Below are 11579 nucleotides of genomic sequence, written 5' to 3' on the forward strand. Positions count from 1 at the left end.
TCTTATCCCACAGGCTGACACCCCCGCTGCTATGTAGGAATTCCACTTGCGCACTTGATCCTGTTTTCTTGAACTTCTCACAGACATAGTTTTAGTAAGTCTCCCCCTCACCTATTTTTTTGTTCTCTACTAGATGATTCATTTCGTATGTAACCACACGGAGTTTTCACATCTTCAAAGAGAAAATTCTCGCTTGACACCAAAGCCTTCTCCAACTACTGCCTGATTTATCTTCTTTACACAAAATCTTCTTGAGAAAGTTGTTATGGGCTGAGTTATGTCCCCACAAAATTATTATTATTATTTTTTTAAGATTTATTTATTTATTTAGCTGCACCGGGTCTTAGTTGTGGCACGCGAGATCTTCGTTGCGGCACTCGTGGCATGCGGACTTCTTGGTTGCTGCATGCGGACTTCTTAGTTGCGGCATGCGTGCGGGATCTAGTTCCCCAACCAGGGATCGAACCCAGGCCCCCTGCATTGGGAGCGCAGAGCCTTACCCACTGGACCACAAGGGAAGTCCCCCCACAAAATGATTATGTTGAAGGCCCAACACCTAGTACCTCAGAATATTACAGGATTTTTAAAGAGGTGATTCAGGTCATGACAGGGGAATCCTAATCCTATTATGAACTGGAAACTTAGACCCAGGAAGGTACAGAGGAAAAACCATGTGAAGACACAGCGAGAAGGTGGTTGTCTACAAGCCAAGGAGAGAGGCCTCAGAGGAAACCAACACTGCCAACACCTTGACCTCAAATTTCCAGCCTCCAGAACCATGAGAGAGAAACGTCTGTTGTTTAAGCCACCCAGTTCCGTGGTACTTTGTCATGGAAGTCCTAGTAAACGAACACAGTTGTCTATACTTCTCTTCAATTCCTAATCTCCCCTTCTCTTCAACCTACTTCACTCAAGTTTTCCATACAGTCCCGCCAAAAGTGCTGTTATCAATGTCACAAATAACCTTGACACTGGTTCCAGACGGTCAGTCCACTTGTTACTTGATATACTTGATCACTGACTTGCTGCCACTTTCCTCATTTGGCTCCTATGTCACCACCCTTGCCTGATTTTCCTCCAACCCCAGTGATTTTTCTCTCAGTCCCCTACATGTTGGCATGTCCTATTTTTTAGATCTGTTCTTTTTCCTTCTCTATATCCATTTACCCCACATGTGATTTCATCCCTTTAAATAACTTCTAGATGCTGACCGTTCCAGAAATGTCTCTTTCCAGACCAACCTCCTGGATGTCAGACTCCAGCTGAGAGGTCGAATAGTGCTGAATGGTCAAGCACAGTCCCATGAAATACAAATTTTACCCAAGCAACATGCTTTATTGAGGGTGGGCAAAAGACATGGCAGAGAAGCTATCACAGATACAACATAGACATTTTGGAGATCCTGAATATGTCAGACATAGATCACTGGATCTCTTTTCTCACCCCAGATGAGAAAAGATCCAGTTTCAGAATGCTGGTTGCTGACTGTGTGAGCAGGACAAGATAGCCCAGGAGAGACACTTTGTTTTGGGATCTCTAGGGTTTTATGCTTTGAGAGTCACTGGGTCCTTCTGGTCATGAGGATTACATGACTATCTTCCATGTTTTATCACTACATTAATAAGTTGCAGGATTATTTAAAATAAACCATCCAAGAGCATTAGATCTTTCCTGCTACTGTTATTCTTTATATTGTTAGTCAGTAATAGCAACCTCCCTACAAGACTATTATTTATCTTCCAACTAGTAAATTCCATCAGTCAAGGTTTAGAAGGCGGTCTGGTTGGTTATGTTTACAGATTTCTTTGAGCATCCCAAAAAGGTGAGAATCGAATGTCACACCAACTATTCATCTTTTCTTTTTCCTTTTAAGACTTTTAAAATTGAAGTATAGCTGATTTACAATATTAGTTTCGGGTGTACAGCATAGTGTTTCAGTATTTTTACAGATTATACTCCACTAAAAGTTGTTACAAGATAGTGGCTATAATTCCCTGTGCTGTACAATATATCCTTGTTGCTTATCTATTTTATTCATAGTAGTTTGTATCCGTTAATCCCTTACCCCTAAATTTCCCCTCCCCCCTTCCTTCTCTTTGGTAACCGCACGTTTTTCTATATGTCAGTCTGTTTCTGTTTTGCATATACATTCATTTGTATTATTTTTTATTTTTTTAAATTAATTTTTATTGGCGTATATTTGATTTACAATGTTGTGTTAGTTTCTGCTGTACAGCAAAGTGAATCAGTTATACATATACATATCTCCACTCTTTTTTAGATTCTTTTCCCATATAGGTCATTACAGAGTATTGAGGAGAGTTCCCTGTGCTAAACAGGAGGTTCTTATTAGTTATCTATTTTATATATAGTAGTGTGTATATGGCAGTCCCAATCTCCCAATTTATCCCTCCCCATCCTTTCTTCACAACATCTCAGACCTAACATGCCCAGCCCAAGCTCTTGACCTACCCCAGACATCTACTTTCCCCACAGTTCTCCCATGGATGCATGTGGCAGTTTTGTCCTTCTAGATTCCTAGCACAAAACCTTGCAGCCATTCTGGATTCTTCTTTTTCCTTCACACACCACATCCAGTTTGTTAGGACATCTTGCTAGTTTTTCCTTCAAAATATATTCCAAATCCAAACTTTAAAAAAAACAAACAAAAAAACTCAACTCCTAGTAGCTTGATGTAATCCACCATTACTTTTGGATGGAATCACGGCAATAGCCCCCAGATTCGTATGCCTGGCTCTATATCAACCCCCCCCCCCCCAGTCTAAATCCATCATGGTATGAGTGATCATTTTAAAATAGAATTAAGTTCATGGAACTCTTCCACTTAAACTTGACTAGCTTCTCACCTTTTTCATTGAACATCAAAGACCTTCCATTTGTCTATGAGGCTATATATGATCTGTCCACATCCATCCACCACCCCAACTCCATGCTAACTTTGACTGCAGCCTCTATTGCTCTCTTCCTCATTGATTCCACCTCGGAAACAATAAATCCCTTGCTGTTCCTCAACCATGAAAAATGTGCTCCTGCCCTAAGACAATTCCCACTGGTCTAGTCCCTCTTCCTTGAGCATTCTTTCCTTAGTTAACAAATGCTTCCTTATAATCCAGAAAATTAGAAAGAGTTGAGTACCTTAGAAAGTATGGAGTACAGCACCCTAGTGGATAGGGTGTAGTTAAATAGGAACCAGGAGATTTCCTTTATGGTATTAACAGTAAAGATATAATATATGACCAAAGATGTATCACAATTTGATGGTGGGAAATATTTTCAAGGCAAATTAGTGTACTAACAAAACTAGGTACTTTCAGAGTAAGATAGCCTTCTCCTTACTAATTTATTATTTATTTTTATGAAATATGTGAGTTCTTTTCCAGGATTGAACATGCAGTGCTAATTATATCTTTACATCATGCCTGTAAAAAGTACATCATAGGGAATGGGACTGGGCTGAGGAAAAGGAAAGCCAACAGTGGAATCCCACAAAAAGTGTTATTTAAGAACAAAGAATTCAGATTTGGAAATAGATTAATGCAGATACTGTGAACACCTTCTTGAGATTTTGGGGACCGATCATACCACGCTTGATTAATGGTAGAATTTTCCTTAAAATGTAAGGGATATTCCCACTGATATTCATCCTGGGGAGAAATTAATGTTGGGGTAGAAAACAAAGCAGGCCCTGGATTGGGGACTGAATAGATCTTCTTTTTTCCTTGGGACCCAGGATCACTGAGATTTTAAAAGACTGTTGAAGAGAGACTTGGAGCAATGCAGCCCTTAATGTTACGTCAGCTCCCTTCTTGTGTGCTTTGGAGCAACTTCCTTACAGTTTTTTGAAATATTCTCTCCAACTTCTGTTAATCTGTACACTAGTACTTTGAAATGGGAGGAGAATAGTTTCGACCCCTTAGCTAATTTTCCATGTGTAATAGAAAAAGATACAATCTGTCTTTCAAATAAGGAATGGTGATATATATAAAAAATAAGATTTCCCATCCTGATTATGTTTTACTCAAGCATTGTAGGTATCTGTAAGCCAAGCTCAACCTTTCATTAAGACAGCAGGTGACCTCATAACAGGTTAGCCAGGTGAAAAAATATTAGGCAGACTAATTTACCAGAAGTCAATTTTCCAAAAGCCAATTCAGTAAATGAGTTATTTAATGACTGGCCATTTTGCTAAATGGGCTTTCAAAAAATAAACCTACATCCTAGAAAGGCTGATGGAAACTCAAAACTTGTCGAAATGCATATTATAGAGCAGACATTTTATAAGAATTAATATTATACCATTTACATTTCAAAGCAACCTCCTAGTAGCTTGATGGAGTACACTTATGCTGGATCACATAATATTGTTCCAAGGGTCACTGAGGGTTCGCTCCTTTTCCTTCAATATTTGCTCATTCTGTTCTTTGGATTGGGTAATTCTGTTGATCTTTATTTACTGATCCTTTCCCCTGCCAGCTCCAATTTGCTTTTGAGCCAATCTAGTGAATTTTTGTTTCAGTATTTTCTTTTTCAGCTCTCAAATTTCCTTTCTGACTATAATTTTTATTTTTTTATTACAATTCCCTCTCTAAACACGTATTTCCTTCATTTTTGAACAGACTTCCTTTATTTTAAAAATATATGTATGATAGTTACTTTTAAGTCTGTTAATTTCAATGTCTGGGCCTGGTTGAAATCAATCTCTACTTTTTTTCTCCTCTGAAAATGGGTACATGTTTCTGTTTCTAGTAATTTTTTTGCTTGAAAATTAGATATCATAGATAATGGTATTCAGTCCCCAATCCAGGGCCTGCTTTGTTTTCTACCCCAACATTAATTTCTCCCCAGGATGAATATCAGTGGGAATATCCCTTACATTTTAAGGAAAATTCTACCATTAATCAAGCGTGGTATGATCGGTCCCCAAAATCTCAAGAAGGTGTTCACAGTATCTGCATTAATCTATTTCCAAATCTGAATTCTTTGTTCTTAAATAACACTTTTTGTGGGATTCCACTGTTGGCTTTCCTTTTCCTCATTATCATAGATAATCCAGAGTTGAGACTCTGGATTTTATTAAGTTGTTCAGAGGATTGTTATTTTTTGTTCTATTAGGCAGTTAACATGTCTGAACTCAAACTGCAAATATATACCCGGCTAATATCTCTGCTCTCTTTCTGGAGTTTCTAACTCTTGATTTTTTTTTTTTTTTTAACTAACCTCTGTGGGATTCCCCCGTGCCTGTGTAACTTGGCGATCAGCCAAATATCTAGGTAGACAGACGTTATAGAGAGACATTGGGCCCACTCTGTGCTTATTTTGTTTGTAGGGATAACCCCTTGATTTCCAGCTACATGGTTGGCTCTATCCTCTGTCACCTTAAGGCCACAAGGCTTCAGAGTTCTTTTGCCCAAGCTGTGCATTATTGTGAAATGCATTCAGCTTAAAAGGCAGAAAATCACAGGTCTTGTCCTGGGCTACTGTGTCTTTCAAGAGCAGGTTTCTTTCTTGCCTCTGCCTGCTTTTCCACGAGGCCCTCTGTTGCCTCTCATGCATATGTAATTCTCAGCCAGGGTTTTGCTTAGAGTTCATACTCAGATCTTGGGTCTAACTCCTCCCAAGACTCTCTAGCTGCTAACATTTCCCCCTTTAAATTTCCAGGTGATTTTCCAGTTCTGAACTTTTTTTTCTGGCACCTTGCATGGGTGGTAAGTCTATAGACTCCTCTGCTGTTTTTGGCCGTAAGAGATGGGGGGGTGGGGTTGGGGAGCATGCTAGGCCAGAAAGGTACAAAATTGCAAATTCTACCCTTTCCAGGGCGAGTTTTTTGAGCATATATGCTTTTCCATCTACTGTCTTATTCTCTATGCTTTCCAGTGTCGTTTTCATATTTTTATCAAGTTTTTATAGTTCCCATGGCATAAACTTCAGGTCTTTTTCTTTGATTTTTATCCTGACAGTCAATTAAGTTATATACAGTAGCAGACTTTACGGTAAGATGTTAGATGGAAGAGTTTTACATCATAGCCCATCGAACAAGTTAAGTGGAATCAAATCTTAACCTCCCATGTTCTTCAAAGTTGTTGCTGTAGTTTCAGACCCTTTCTCTTTTCACAGTTTTACACTGATCAACTCCCCTTCTTTTGTTATATACAGACCCACTTACTTTTTGGCTGGAAGTCTATCTTTTCACATCTAAGGATTTATTGAAGCAGTCTATGTACTTGGAAATTAATTAGGGGGTACCCCAAGATTGATTTCTAAAGAGGAAAGCTTATGAGTATTAAATAAATAAAGAAAATATATAAATAAAATTATATACAAATAAAATTTTATATGTAAATACAATTTATATATATTTTATTTACATATAAAATTTTATATATGTATATAAAATTTTATTACATATATATTCACACGCATTGTGTGTGTTTTAGGATTATGTATATGTTTTTGTATGATTGTTGCAATTTGTCAGTTAGTTTGTATATGTGTTATTAAAATCTGGAACTATAAGGTACTACAGCTAACTCTAATATACTGATAGATAAATAACTACAGCTGGTATAAAAGTAAGTGCTAGAATGTTGAGAGTGTAACTGGACTATTTTCTGGCAACATTTCTGAAAGTAGGGGTTAGGAGTATGATTAGGAACAAACCTCCTCTGAACTTTTGACACCTTGGTTCACCAGCCGTTCATCCAAATGGGACAAAAGTGGCCTTCAGCTGCAGCTCCAGGGAACAGTGAGGCAAACTTAGCTGCCCAGACCACTAAAATCATGTACATCCGTATTTCTTGTGAGACAAATGATGTGTATACTTTCTATTACATTGAAAGTAAACTTTTAGCAGAGATGTGTGGCCTGGTCAACATTTCCATACTCTAGAAGCCTGTTAGTGTTTAAACAAAAGATCATTCATTCTGGGTGGTGTTTAATCTTTCCTTCCTCTCTCTCCCATCATTGTTAGTAAATAGAAATCCATAGTAGATATGTGTTTCTTTCCCACTCATGGGAGAGGTTATTCCTCCCCTCATGCCTTGGCTACAAAACACATGCATGTGTGTATGTGGACGTCCGTGCGCGTGCACACATACACACACAATAGAAGTCAGAAGTAGCAAGAGTCAGTTTTGTGTTTTATGTGTCTTTTCATACCTATATAGCAATAAAAATGCCTTCTAAAGATGGTGGAAAATTGAGTGGGAAAATGTATATTAAAAGAGTTTGGGGGGCTTCCCTGGTGGCGCAGAGGTTGAGAATCTGCCTGCCAATGCAGAGGACACAGGTTCGAGCCCTGGTCTGGGAAGATCCCACATGCCGCGGAGCAACTAGGCCCGTGAGCCACAACTACTGAGCCTGCGCGTCTGGAGCCTGTGCTCCGCAACAAGAGAGGCCGCGATAGTGAGAGGCCCGCGCACCGCGATGAAGAATGGCCCCCCTTGCCACAACTAGAGAAAGCCCTCGCATAGAAACGAAGACCCAACACAGCCAAAAATAAATATAAAAATAAATAAATTAATTTAAAAAAAAAAAGAGTTTGGGAAGGATAAAGTGCCTTCCTGCTGTTCTTTACCATTAGCAGAGATTTCATATTCAGAAACAACTAAAACTTTTTAAATATATTCTTTCTATCTTCCTTGAAATTTTTCATAAATAACTCAAAAATATTAGCAAAATGATATGGCTCCTTTCGAATATTCCTAGGTATTGTAAAGCACCAGGTAAATTAAGACACAGAGGTAAGTGAAGTGCTTGGAGCAGAGTAAGTACTTAATACATATAAAACAGGTTATGATTGGAACAAAGCCAATTTCTAGTAACAACAAAATAATAAATCTGATTATAGCAGGTTAAACTTACCATGTCCTAATAACTATGCTAAGTGTTCCTCTGCTATCATTGTTTCAAAAATTATTGAGCACCTAGAATGTGCTAGACATATGTGGGATTTTGAGGTTACAGTAAAGACCAAAATAAAAGATAGAGTTTTTGATATCATGCAACTTACAGTTTAGCAGAGGAGAGAGACGTTAATCTGAGAATTTTTAAAATGTAAAAATAAAGCTGTGGCCATTGCTACAAACAGGTAAGAAGAAGGTCATAATGTAAGAATGCATGAAAGGGGCACTTGGCCAGTTACTTTATTATCCATTCCTTTCTCAAGAAGGTATTTCTGAAATCTGACTGGGCACAAAAAGTATTGGTGGTTATGGAGATAAGTGACCTAGGCAGAGGGATGAACCAGTGCAAATGCCCTGTGGCAGTGTGGTCCAGGGACCATACATTATTTGAGGGACTAAAAACTCAATGTACCTGGAAACCAGCCAGTAAGGAAAGGTGTGGTAGGAAAAAAAGATGAAGAGGTATAAAGTAAACCATATTAATAATTTATTTTTTATTGAGGTATAGTTGGCATACAACATTATATTATGTTCAGGTGTACAACATAATGCTTCAATATTTGTATATATATTGTGAAATGATCACCACAATAAGTCTACTTAACATCTGTTATCATACATAGGTACAGAATTTGTTTTCTTGTGACAAGAACTTTTAGGATTTACTCTCTTTGCAATTTTCAAATATGCAATAACTATTTAATTTTTATCCTAAGAAAAATGAGAAACCATGAAATGATTTTAATCAGGGATTAATATGATAACATTTTCTTTTGTGCAATGAGCATTGGCTGCTGGGATGGGATAAATCCAATCAAAGAGGCACAGAGTGGAGGACTGGTCCATCAGTTAGCACGGTGACAGGTGAAGATGATGGTATTGCTTGTGGGAATGTAAAAATGTGAATTGATTTGGCTCGGTGACAGATTGGATTGGGGAGGTGACAAGAGGGAGGTGGGTGGCATCAGTCAGTGGTTGGTAATGCTGTTCATGGGGAAAGAAAACAATGGAAATACATGAGGTGTTGGAGGAAGAAGCAGCCATGAACTCAGTTTTGGATACCTTGGTACAGCGACCCCTGAGGAAGCCTCTGGGTGTATCACTGATCTCTGATCTCCTCTGGTAACACATTACAGAGCTGTGACTAGCTCTCATGTCTGTGTATGAACTAGATTGGGACCTTCAAGGTTAAAGATAGTTTCTTAGCATATTAAACATAGATGTTTGATAGATGATGGAAGAAAAAGGGGAAAGAGTAAGGGGAGTGGGGGGTAGGCAAAGTCTCTAGGAGAGAGCAAGTCTGTGAAGGAAAAGAACAAGTATATCAGGGTTGCATTTGCTTACATCTAACAGAAACCAGTCTACACTGGCTTAATAAAATCAGTGGTTATTATTCTCATATGTAGGTCTGGTGTGGCTGTGCAAGGAAATTATTAAGGACCTGATCTGCTTCTATCCTACTCCCTCAGCCTGCTTGGCATATGTGTCTTTTGTTCTCAAGTTCGCAAAATGGCTGCTTCTGCCCCAGGCATTGCATCTTCTTGGGGTGGAGGAGGGGGATTGATGGGTGAAGAGGGAAGAATAGAGGGCAAAGGATAAAAATACAAAGAAACAAGTCACTTGAGGACTTGCCTTTTAAAGAATCACCCAGGAAGCCCCACCTGATTACATTTCATTCTTCAGATGGTATCACATGCCACCCATGCTTTGCAAAGAGGCTGAAGATCCTGCCCTTAACTAGGTTCATTGACAGCCCAAAGTTTGAGCTCTGTTAGAAATAAATTAAGCAAGGAGTGGTAGAATGGGTACTGCATAGGCAACTAGCAGGGTCTGAAAAGTTTTTTTTTTTTAATTTAATTTATTTTTTATACAGCAGGTTCTTATTAGTTATCTATTTTATACATATTAGTATATATATGTCAATCCCAATCTCCCAATTCATCCCACCACCACCAAACCTCCAACCGCTTTCCGCCTTTGGTGTCCATACGTTTGTTCTCTACATCTGTGTCTCTATTTCTGCCTTGCAAACCGGTTCATCTGTACCATTTTTCTAGGTTCTACCTGTATGCGTTGGTATACGATATTTGTTTTTCTCTTTCTGCAAAGTATTAAGCAGCAGAAATTGTTCCCTCAATCCGTACCCTCGTTCCTTGATCAAACCATCATCAACGTACGCACTATGCATTAAATGCAAAATATGTACTTGGTAGTTTGTATTCACTGCTTAGTGTGACTTTAAGCAAATTTTTTTCATCTCTCAGGGATTTTTGCTTTCCTAGCTATACTATAAATTGTGAAATTGAAGTGGTGTTGGGGGCTGTGATCAAAACTATTTTTTCCTCTGGTGAAAAATGTTCACACATACTCAAGAAAAGGCATGAGGACTTTCCTGGTTCCCCCAGCCTCCACCAGCTCTGATTTCCTGACATACGCTCTCCCTGAAGTTCCTTGGATATAGCAGAATACATGAAATTTGATTGGCTTTCAATAAGAAACTGTTGACCAATTAATGGATAATTAATCTTGACTGTTTTTTAGGGTTACTTTGACATAGATAAATTGGCATTCTTAATGTTATTCATTCAACGGTCACTGAAAAATATCCAGGGGGGAAGGGAAGTTTGCTGTGAAATTTAGGACCACTTGAGGAATTTAAGTGTGCTGTTACCCCTTAGCCAGTATAATTTCCATAGAGCAAATACCCAAAGAACATACTTTCAATCAGTCCTTTCTCACTCTCTGCTGTGTCTAGCTTGGATTCCAGCCAGACTCTGTCTCCCATCGTCAGCTGCAAGATGACATTTCCAGAAACATGCCTATAATTGTCCTTGGCCTGGGCTTCCTTCTCCAGGACTTGGGTGCCATTCTTCATGAGCCCTAACTTCATAGCATGCTGGAACAGCTCAATGTCAAAGCCAAAGTGGTACATGCCTGGGACGGTGCAGGTGAACACTCCCGTGGTAAGATTGAAGCGGTCCTGGTCGTTATGCAGGGCTTCCTTGAAGACAATGGGCTGGGAGGGGGCTGGGAGGGGATCACTCACCTTCACTGCAAAGGCAGATTTTGGGGGAGATGAACAATTCTTAATGTCTCCAGGAATCCCAGGAATTCCTCGTGGTCCTGGAGGGCCTTGGGGTAAGGCCAAGATAAACAGAAGGAGGATAGAGGAGATTTGAAGTTCATGCATTTCACAGTCCATAAATTTCTTTCCACACTACCCCCCCTACTAGCTTAACACTTGCCCTTCAAAGATCATCTTATGCATCACTTTTCCCAGGAAGTCTTTCCTCTCTGCCATTACAGTAGCAGAATCCAGTGTTTACTTTGTAGCATTTGCTACACTGAATAGTAATCTCTCCCATTATGTACCTATTTTGTTTCCTTAATTAGATGAAGAGCCAGTGCCCTACTTAATTTTGTTCCTAAAGTGCCATTATATGGTATCCAGTGTCGAGTTGATAAGCATAGTATATTTTTGGAAGCAATGATTGAATAAATAATTGTTTGAATTGCCCTTTCAATTCATTTCATAGGTGTGATCATGTTTTTATTATCACAAACACCAAGTAAGGATTACTCTTGGGAAACAATGACACAAGGAGATCTAGGAATTGTATTATTCCAGAGATAAAAGGGCCTGTTAGAGCAATGTCT

This window comes from Balaenoptera physalus (assembly GCF_965194825.1).
Source record: "Balaenoptera physalus genome assembly, chromosome: 13".
Classification (NCBI taxonomy): Eukaryota; Metazoa; Chordata; class Mammalia; order Artiodactyla; family Balaenopteridae; genus Balaenoptera; species Balaenoptera physalus.